This window comes from Mirounga angustirostris, unplaced genomic scaffold, assembly GCF_029215605.1.
Source record: "Mirounga angustirostris isolate CCGP_5_RB_7025 unplaced genomic scaffold, mMirAng1.0.hap1 SCAF_6, whole genome shotgun sequence".
NCBI lineage: Eukaryota > Metazoa > Chordata > Mammalia > Carnivora > Phocidae > Mirounga > Mirounga angustirostris.
In genome coordinates, this window is record NW_026991714.1 from 73,937,979 (window position 1) to 73,948,984 (window position 11,006).

An 11,006-nucleotide genomic window follows, 5' to 3' on the forward strand; every position below is an offset into this window, starting at 1 on the left:
CACAGAGGATCGCTTGGGGTTGCCCCTCAGGACGACCTACCCTTGACTCTATCCCTGACTTCCATCTCTGGAATCAACACCTACTGTGAGCAGGAGGAGGGCCCAGGAAGCAAGACGTACAATCAGCAGATACTCCACTGTTGGTTACTTGGTAGAAGAGAGGCCCCAGAGACTTGGAATCTAGTCACAGATGGAATGATGGTCAGCATAGAACTTGGCGAGTGGACATGATGTCACCTTACACATTATTTATCATAGATCTTGTGTCCTCACGTGCCAGATGCAGCCACAAGATTTGTTGGTTGAGTCCACTTTCTGGAGTCTTGGCTCTAATTCTGAGTTATTTTTTTTTTCTGTGTGTGTGTGTGTCTTTTCAAAAGTTCTAGATGCATACCTCAATGTGAAATTCCTTTGAGCACTTCCTTCTGCTGAGAATTTATTATTGAGTTTAGGGAACAGAAATCTCTTTGTGAAATAGGGGCAATTATTGTAGCCCATTCCTGTTGCCATTTTGAGGATTAAACAGGAAAACATATGCTCTGTGTTTCATTATTGGAATTTCATTTTTGTTAAAGTTTCAGTGTTGTTATATATATCTGTACATCTGTGTATGTGTGTTTCTCTCCATATATAAGTCTTGTGAATAAATACATGTATGTGCCGTGTGTCTGTGTATATTGATAGGTAGGTATTCATACATAGACACACAGATAGAGTAGCCTAAGTTTTGAAAATGATCTCAACGAACATAAAGCAAACTCTTTCTAATCCAGTGTTTTTCAGTCTATCTGTGGTGAAGAACCAGATCTTTAAAACTCGTTATTTTTTCTAATCCTTTGGGAAACAAAAGTTTTATAAAATACAATTAAAATGTCAAATTGCTGTTAAAGTTTTTAACTGTTTAGTTTCCTTACATCCTAGCAGACTAGTAACAAATGGTTTGAGGCAGACCATTGCAGGGTTAGGGACCATGTTTTTGAGTAGAGTGACTCTAGGGCATGAGATTACTTGAAACTTTCATTTTCTTAATATTTCATATGGTTTGATTTTTTAACGTAGATTTTGTTTCTATAATAAAGAGAAGATAGAAAAATTATGTTAATTTCAATAAAATAAATTCAGATTTACATATCTATAAAAGTAGGATATATTCTCAATTGTTAATTAGTTGTTAATCTAAGTCATCTCTGGTTGAAAATAAATGGAAAGGACTTCTTTTCCCATTTTTGGGAGGAGAATATCAGTATGTATCAGTATTTCATGATCAGTGGGTATGTTGTATAATAAGAAAAAAAATTGAAGTGATGCAATTACAACATAAAGAGCAATGGAAAGACCACTCCCAAGTTGGATTAACACAACCACTCACTTCCATTTACTTGAACCATGTTTTTGATGGAATTTCTGAAAGGAGAGAATTTGTGTATATTTATTCCAATTCCTTTGAGCAGCTTGGAATAAACACATAGAATTTGGAATTGGAATAAACACATAGAATTTATAGCTGTGTATAAATTCTAACTTAAAATGGATGTCATTCAGTACCACAAAATATTATGTATTACCTTTCGTTCATCGGTCAGCACACAGGGAAACATGCCACAGAAGTTCACCAGTAGGTTCTTCAGGGAGAAGTTGTGTGGCTCTCTGGCAACAGCTGACCCACTCTTCCAAATCAGCTGATGTTGGGATTCAGCATGCTCTGTTTTCCTAGCCAACATTTGGATGTTCATTAGTAGCTTACCAAATATTTACTAAATATAGTACTATGAATCAGGCACCACACTAGTCTCTGTCTCTCTTCCCTCCACATTTTATCCTCAATGTCTGTCCTCCTGGAACTGATCGTTGGCAGGGAGGGCTGGTGCCAAGCAAGTAACTACACGCTCTGGCAGCGTTGTAGAGAGGAGAGGGAAGAGGAGCAAGAAGGGTGTGGGAGAGAACTTGAAAGTCGGTATTTTATTGGATCACTCCTAGCATGAGCCAGCTAACCAGATATTAGCCTGATTCATTTCCCTAGAGGGTCTGTTTTACACTACACGAAAGTCACAAGGACATTACTAACTGACCTCAGATTTTTTTAATTAAAAAAAAGTTTCACTTGTTTATATGAAAAGCAACAGAGGAGGTTAAGAGAAAATAGAACAGCTCTCCAGGTGGGTCCCCGAGGTCATTTAACAACACACAGAGGGTCCTACTGGTGCTGTGTCTTCAAAGGGCTGCAGTGGGGATGTGAGCAATGCTGCAACTTCAGTAATTACTCCATGGTTGGGGGGCGCCTGGGTGGCTCAGTCATTAAGTGTCTGCCTCCGGCTCAGGTCTTGATCCCAGGGTCCTGGGATCGAGCCCCACATCGGGCTCCCTGCTTGGCAGGAAGCCTGCTTCTCCCTCTCCCACTCGCCCTGCTTGTGTTCCCTCTCTTGCTGTGTCTCTCTTTGTCAAATAAATAAATAAAATCTTTAAAATAAAAAAAATAATAATTACTCCATGGTAGACATGGATACAACAACCCACCAGTCCAAGACTTAAATATGTGGGTTTGGTGGTGATTTTTATCCTGAGAGGGGATATAAGAGTCCTAGATCAGTGGATAGGTGAGGCAGAAATTTAATTTCATCACAAAGAGCCTTCCACCCATAAATAGGAGCTGTGATTTTTACGGATTCAATGTGCTAAACATAAAGTTTCAGCTAACATGTTCTGGGTACTTGCTACATGCCAATATGTACTGTGCTTCCTACGTCCCAAACACATGTTTTAATCTGTTTGACTTTACGAAGGAGGTGCTATTTTTATCCCATTTTTCAGGTAAGGAGTTAAGACATGGAGAAAGGGAGTAACTTGCCCAAGCTCAGAGAACCACTGAATGGGGAAGCCAGCAGCTTGAGGGGGTGGGCTCCCACTGCAGTGTACTTCCTGACCCCAGGACCATGGCCACAATCTGTTCTAGGACGTGGTGCTTATCTTCTCAGGGGATTAGCTCCTCTCATTAGAATAAATTCAGTAATCGAACCCACCAGCTGGATGGTATTAAATAAATATCAGATACAAAAACAGTACAAAATAATAAGCAAAGAATCAGGGGTTCTGGGATCAAAGGGAAGCCGAGTTCTGATACAGTGAAAAGCTGTGGCTCAGTCTCCACCACAGAGCTGGTCTCTGCCAGGGCCTCCCATTGTAAAGGAGAAACACTCAGCCTCCATGTAACACCAGCCAGGGCTCCGCGTCTAGCTGTTGCTCTTTCCTCTTGGCCATGGCCACCCTCGGCAGAGGCACGAAGAGGTTCTTGCACTGTGTCTCCCCTCCACACATGCCCTCCAGATAAGTCACCATCACCCACTTTACCGCATGAGGTATCCATTGCCCCAAACCCATAACTGCCCCATGGAGCGCCAAGAGAGCGTATCAACTCCAGCCTGATACTGATTGTAAGAAATCCTTCTAAAAATGGTTGTTCTAGCAGCACTTCTCTGGATTCTCCCACAGGTCACCAAATGTTCTCATGGAAAAATAAACTGAAATCAACAAAAACAGCAGAGGACTGGAGGACCTGCCGGATGGCTCAGAATTCACTACCCCTATCCCCTTCCAGACATCCACCTGCCGTTCCATGGCTGCTGGGCCTTTCCAGCAAACTCACCACACCAGGGCTCCAGGTATCTGTACAGCTGAACTGAGACTCCTGCCCCCCGACACACACACCGGTGCTGGGACCTTCGTCACACGGTATTTCCTTAGGAAGAAAAAGCGCTTTCCCATCTCCAGTGTGAGTCCACACAATTTTCTTTTACCCAGGATCAGAGCAAAGGTTCGGGACCCTTTATCTTTGCTTTACCTCTCTTTTTTTGTAGTGGAAATAAATCAGTTAAATAATAGCTAACTCATTAGTCGCTGGGAATTTAAAAAGTAAACTGCAAATAATATCACCTTGCCAAGCCTGAGAAATGTTTAAAGCTGTATTATTACAGCTATATGTTCATTCATTCGTTCATTCGTTTGTTTGTTTGTTAATTCAACAATTATCCCTCTTGAGGACTGACTGCATGTAAAAATACCACCATGTCCCAAGGGGAGAGAAAGAAGACAATCATCTAGATTATCCTTCCTACCCAATCCCGCCCCTGCGCCTCGTGCAAGATACAGACATGTGGACATAAGTACCAATAAATGCAAGGCACAGGATATGTTCTACAATAAAAGATGAAGATGTTATGGAAATAAAATGTGGGTGAATCGGGAGATCTTAGACGCAAATGAAAACTGACTTAAACTAGTCAAAGAAGGAGAAGAAGAAGGAGAAGGGGAGTAGGAAGAGGAGGAAGAAAAGGAGTATTCACTGGCTCCTTACCCATAAAGTTCAAATGCAGGTTAGTTGCACACTAGGCTTCTTCCAGCTATTTAAACGTCTTCCCTAGTGGCTACTCTGAACCGCCATGATCTTGTCTTACAGAAGCAACGTGGCTGTAAACGTTCCGCAGCTCACATATTCTTACCCCACAATCTAGAAAAGGAGAAGAAGATTCTGTTTCATGGACCCCCAGCAGGATCTCCTTCCATCCCCTGGACTGCCTTCTGTGCCCCATCCCAAACCAGTCATGTGGCAGGAGTCTGGGTATTCCATTTGCTTTAAGCTGATCGGGATCCAGCCAAAACAACACGGCTGAGGACGCAGAGGTGGCTTCCCAAAGAAAATCAGGATTGTGTTATCCAAAGGAGGGAAAATGGATGCAGTTATAGCAGGAAACTATCCTGAGAGTGGCTGGGGAAAGGGAGAGGGTAAGATGATGGCTCCCTGGAGACCCTGCTCAACACCGGTCTTGACTGGAAGGTAAGAAGCATCTATGATTGAAGATAGGAAGCCGGTGCCTTCAATTCCTGCCACAGTGCCATTCACCCTCCACTAACTTCTGCTGCACTTGAAATGGCCACTGGCACTGTCTTTAGGAGCTCCAGAGCCTCCCCAGCTAACAGAGCATGGCCATAGCTTTCCTGGTGTTTGCTCAATGGTTGGATTATGGCCACAACAGAAGGGGTTCTCAAGGGACTCCTAGTAAGGTAACCATAGTTAGTAGCCTAACCCATCTCTGGAAATATGACTGGACATAATTATCTCCTCACGAAAAATCACTGGACCTAAGCACACAGGTACATGACTGTACATAAACCCGCATTTAAGGAGAATTTACTGCAGGGAGAAGGTGGTCATTGCTTCACATACATTATATCTACCTGATCACCACATATGCACAAAAAACTTATGAGTAGTATTTTTGTTCCCTTTTATAGATTAAAAAAAAAAAAGCTGAGGCTTAAAGTTACAGAGAGTATGCAGTGAAAACAGAATTTGAACTCAAGGATTTCTGACACCCAAACCTGTGTTCTTAATCATACGGCTTGCGACCTTCATAAATGTGATGGGCTGGAAACTGTATCTAACTGATAAAATGAGATGCATTTGCTTTATGTTACACAGATTATGGAAGAGCGATACAAAATGCTTCAAGAGATTCTGTAGCTATTGTTTCCTGAAGATTTACATTTTCAGTCTGCTCAGTTTTCCACAGCAATGAGGAGAATTATAACATAAAAATATCTCAGACAGTGGTCATTAAAGAGATTATTTGTATTGTTCTTTGGAATGCTTTATGCTACTTTCCCCCTCACATACACACTCAATATGTCCTATTAACTGACCTAAAGATATTTGGATTCATCAGCAATAGAATAAGTATCTATTTACTGAAAACACATTGATGAAATTTAGGGGTCACTGAATATCTTAAAATGTCTGGGAGATAAACATTTTCAACGAATAACGCAATAATTTTAAGTAAGCCAAAATAGTCCAGCATGTTGCTATACTAGGAGCTGAGTCTGTCTGTCTAATCTAGTTACAGTTCTTTCTGGAAGTGAAACGGGGGGGGGGGGGGGACGGCATCACATAATCCTGCCACACATCAGTTTCCTCTTTTGTATAATGAGAATAGTAGTCGTACCTTCTAATGGATGAAGTCCCATATGCTAGGTGCTCAGTCCTGTGTCTGGGATGTGATACCTTACGTAAATTCACCAAAAAGAAGCAAAATTCTATGGATGTTTAGTATTTCTATAGGAATACTGACGCCATTCTCTCTTTGACTACACACCTCCAAACCATGGTAACATTTTACTTGCTGGGACAAGGCACTTACCAATTCAATAATTTTACCCCAGTTGAACCTGTCAAACATTCTCTCTCTCTCTCTCTCTTTCTCTCCACACACACACACACACACACACACACACACACACACATTTACCCTACTTAATGGTGTTTTGATTGCATTATATCCTTCTGATTTCATAAGGGAAAAAAGTCTTATGACCTCTCTCTACACAAAAAATTTAAATAAATAAATAAATAAATATTATGAATAGGTGAATGGACTCATTAGCAAACTGTCTTTGTACTTGGAAAACAAGCAAAGACATAGGCTAGGACATTTTGCATCCCAGGGGACATCTGGCAAGGATGGGAGACATGTTGGGTTGGCACAACTGTGTGCATATGCATGTAGGGTGGACGGGCTACATTGGCATCTAGTACATAGAGGCCAGGGATGTGTGAACCAAGCTATTGTGCACAGGACAGCTTCCCAAGGCAAAGAATTATCAGGTCCAAACATTAGTACTGACATTGAGAAACTCTGGTCTGGACATATTGCCATTGAGGTTAAAGACATATGTATGTGGAATATGTTAAAATTAAAATTACAAAAACTAAAGGCAGTCGTTAGAACATCTGACTCTTGATCTCAGTGAGTACAAGCCCCACTTTGGGTGTGGAGCCTACTTAACAAAAAGAGAGCTAGAGAGCAAGAGATTGGCCAACCATCCCCCCCTCCCCTTGCATAGCACAACCTCGGTTGTATTTAGTTGGAAATATGTAATTATATTAACCAGATTAAAATTTTTTTTCTACTCCCTTCCCGCTTCTGAGGGATACACAATTCTATCTGAACCAGTTTAGTGGCCGGGGGCAGGGGGTGGTTGGGGGGAAACCAGATTCAGATCACTTAGGAAGTGCCACCTTTTGACATGTTATTTTCACCTGCCAAGTGATGGCTTAATGGCCTTGGGTCACCTGCACCAAGAGTCTACCCTTTCCACTTGTGAAAATTCATATCTGGGAGCCTCATGAGGTCACACAGCGGGAAACCACAACCGGCTGGGACTTCATGCTGCAATCCGAAGCCTTTGGAGAACTTTGCACTTCCCCTGTGATCTCTTGTTTTAGATCCAGAACGGGTTTTGACAGAAGAGGTTTTTATAAGCAACAGGGTTTTAATAAAACATACACTAAACACAAATGAAATCACCCCAGTTCTCAAACTGTTATACAAGTTCTTATGTTTTGGGTATGGAATGAAAGCACACAAAATCAAACACATGTGATGGTTCTAGAATATGAAACTCCTCAGCAGAGTCTCACATTCACAGGGTTTCTGTTGCTATTTTGACTTTTCTGAAGAGTGTGACATCCTGCATCTTGGTGGTGTGAAACTGAAACAAATTTACCCAGCACGCTCCAGTTGTAAGAATGTGCACTTTTGAATTCATCACGAAGATGACTGAATTGCAAAAATGTCACAAAAATACATTAAAAATACAAAGAGCATTAAATGAAATACATATTGCTACATCAGCCTAGAAAAGTATTTATCCTCATATAATTTTCTATTTACTTTTTACAGAAATTTGAGAAATATATTTAAAACTGTAAAACTGATGTGTTGAATGGGGGAGAGCTGTAGATTTTATAGTTTGTGATTTAGTCTGCATCGATGCCTGGGACTTTTTTTTCTCTCTCTCTCTTGTTTTCATTTAAGGTTCAAATAGCCCAAACATGTGCTTGCCTATACTTTTCTATCTGCCAAGTTTTCTCTTAGGGTCATAGTAAACAGGAGAGAATTTAGAGAAAAAGCACCTCCATTGAATATGATTTATTAAGAAGAAAGAAGCTTGTCTTTCTCTTACTTTAGATTTTCTTTCATTTGGAAGGCTTACCTTTTGCAGCTTTTTCTTAGAATTGCAAAATTTTCCTCAAAATGTTTCAAACTTAAAAGGTGTTACTAGGGAAATAGCCAGAAGGTTTGAAAGCTTTTTTTCCATCGCTTTTCCCCCTTATTTTGAAATGAATAAATATATAACACAAGCTGATTTTCATAAACATTTAATCCCACTTACATTTCTAGAGGTTTTTAAATAGAATTGTCATTTTTACATTAATTCTGAGCTGAAGGCAACCACAATAGGAAAACATGATTGAAATATGCACTTTCCCTTATTTCAGAAAGGAACTCCTGAAACATAGATTTAATTGTGTTAAAGAATTTTGGAGTTAAATGATTTTGGAGATGAATCAGTACAGAAACATAATAAGTCAAAATCCTAAAGTTAGTGATCACTACCAGGAGGCCATTTATCCTTAAATGCATTATTTAAAAGGTAATAGCAGGATCTGGTCTTCCTCATTCAATAAAGATTTTACAACTGCCTAAAATATGCAAGTATATTACTGGGTAATGCCTTGTCATTTCTCAGTGAAATCAGTCTGTTATATCTAGAAAATCTGCCCTATGCAGATTGTACTTTGAATTCTGACAAATTCAAAGGAAGTATATCCAAACCCTCCTGAATATATTATATTTCAGATGGGCGTGGCCTGTGAGTTTTGGTTGAAGAAGTTATTGGTTCTAATGTTCATATGAAAGAGAGAATGGTCAGGAATAACAGACATTAAGTGAATGAATGATTAAATAAATAAGCAGACTTGTTCTAGCAGCTATTAAAATATACCATTATGCTTGGTAACTAAGAAAATATTTATGCAGGCATAGAAAAACTAATCATTAAAAAAAATAAGAAACAGGACCTTTGTATTGGAAATATAGTTTGAGATAAAGGTGGCATTTCAAATGGGAGGGGTATTTGAAAGGCAGATTGGAAATACCTACCAAAATTTAAAACATGCATATACTTGGATGAAGTGAACATACCTTTAGAAAATTGTTCAAAAGAAATATTATACAAATGCAAAAAGAAAAGATATGCAAAATGAGAGTCACTGTTTCATTGTTTGCAATAGCAAAATATTAAAAATAGGCTACATACACAGAGAGGTATTTTTAAAATATGTATACTGTAAGCATAACAGAATACTGTGAAACAATTAAAATAACTGGTGTGGGCATATATGTATAAATATGGAATTCCCTCAGGAAATATGTGAATAAAAACAAATTACTAAATACAAAAAGAATGATGCCATTCATATAAACAACCAGAAAGCAATACACATGAATATTCATATGTACAAAGTACATAGACAGGAACTGGAAGAACGTATATCGCATTGTCTCCAGGGTTTCCCTATAGGAAGTAGAGGGAAGACTGAGGTAGGGCTGTTAGTGGAGACAGTCAGTGGAAGAAAAACAATGTATCTCCATATTGCTTGAATATTCAAAGAGATCAGGAGAAAAAGTCTATATTTGTGCTCTCCCATGGGCAGGCACCAACCTCGTGGGGCTAGGGAGCCCATGAAAGTGGCTAGTAGGATTGAAGAAATCAATTCTTAATTTCATTTAATTTTTTTTTGTATTTCTAATACATTTACCTTGACATTCTTTTGAGAAATACATGGAGAAACCGACAATTGGTTATTTTAAGTTTACATGTTCCCTTGTTCTTGTTACATTAAGTGTATCTGTAAGAAGGGTTTGCTTAGCATCCCGGGGGGAAAAAAAAAAGTGTTCACATTCTTTAGATCCGACCCGTGGTAAGGAGAGGAGGATTAAAGAACATCTACTACTGACCATATGGAAGTTTGAATGATATAAATTCAGAGATTCAGACCAGCCGAATCCAAATTAAAATGTACATGTAAAAAATGAGTTAGATCATGGGAAGGAGGATAGAGAGAGAGCCGGGAGAGTGGGGAGCCACGCTGAGTGGGTGACAGAGCCATTCAAACTAGCATGTGGCATACACCAGACACCTCCAGCAGCCGCTCATGGTCTCCTTGTCGGAGGAGATGGAGAACGCAAATAGCAGCATGCAAGTATACCTGTAATTGAATCATATGAGAAGCCTATATTACAGAAAAAAATTAAAATAGAACCTGGGATTGAACCACAGAGGACAGATTATTATCCTGAAGAAATGTCACCCCCTTTAATGAACTCAGTGTCCCCCCCGCACGCACTGTTGCAAGAGAATCACCCGTCAGTCATAGTGCAACCAGAAAAGAGACCTTTACCTGTGGAATCTCCAGACACCCAAAGGAAGCGCAGGATCCACAGATGCGACTATAATGGATGCAACAAGGTGTACACTAAGAGCTCTCACTTGAAAGCGCACAGAAGAACACACACAGGAGAAAAACCTACAAATGTCATGGGAAGGATGCACATGGAAGTTTGCTCGGTCTGATGAACTGACAAGACATTTCCAAAAACATACTGGAATCAAATCTTTCCAGTGTCCAGACTGTGACCACAGCTTCTCCCGCTCTGACCAACTTGCCCTCCATAGGAAACACCACATGCTAATTTCATTTACTTTTAATTCACTTTAATGAGAACTCAAGCAGTCACCTGTATTGGATAGTGCAGCTCTAGACCATCAGCTATATGACAAAGGAGTTATAAATATACTTCCACGTACCATAATGGTCATTACCACTTATAAAGAAACAAGACCTGCCACTGAACCTTCCAAGCTTGACCTTGAGCAATAACTTCTCTGACCTGAGCTTCCCATGACTGTTCAAGCCATGCTATAAAATACTATATCCACTAACCACATAGTGAGCTACATATTTTGGGTGTAATATTTTGGTTATGTCGGGTTAAAATAAGATCTACTGTTAAATTCATTGCACTTGTTTCTTTTTTACTTTTTTACTTTACTTTTTACTTTTTAATGTTGCTACTAGAAATTTAAAATTGCATATTTGGCTTGCATTA

The 11,006-nt window shown here is 39.7% G+C and overlaps 1 pseudogene; it reads left to right on the forward strand.

Moving 5' to 3' along the window:
* Positions 1–4,974: 4,974 nt before the first annotated feature.
* Positions 4,975–10,668, forward strand: LOC123847028 (Krueppel-like factor 3; annotated as a pseudogene).
* The last annotated feature ends 338 nt before the right edge of the window (positions 10,669–11,006 follow it).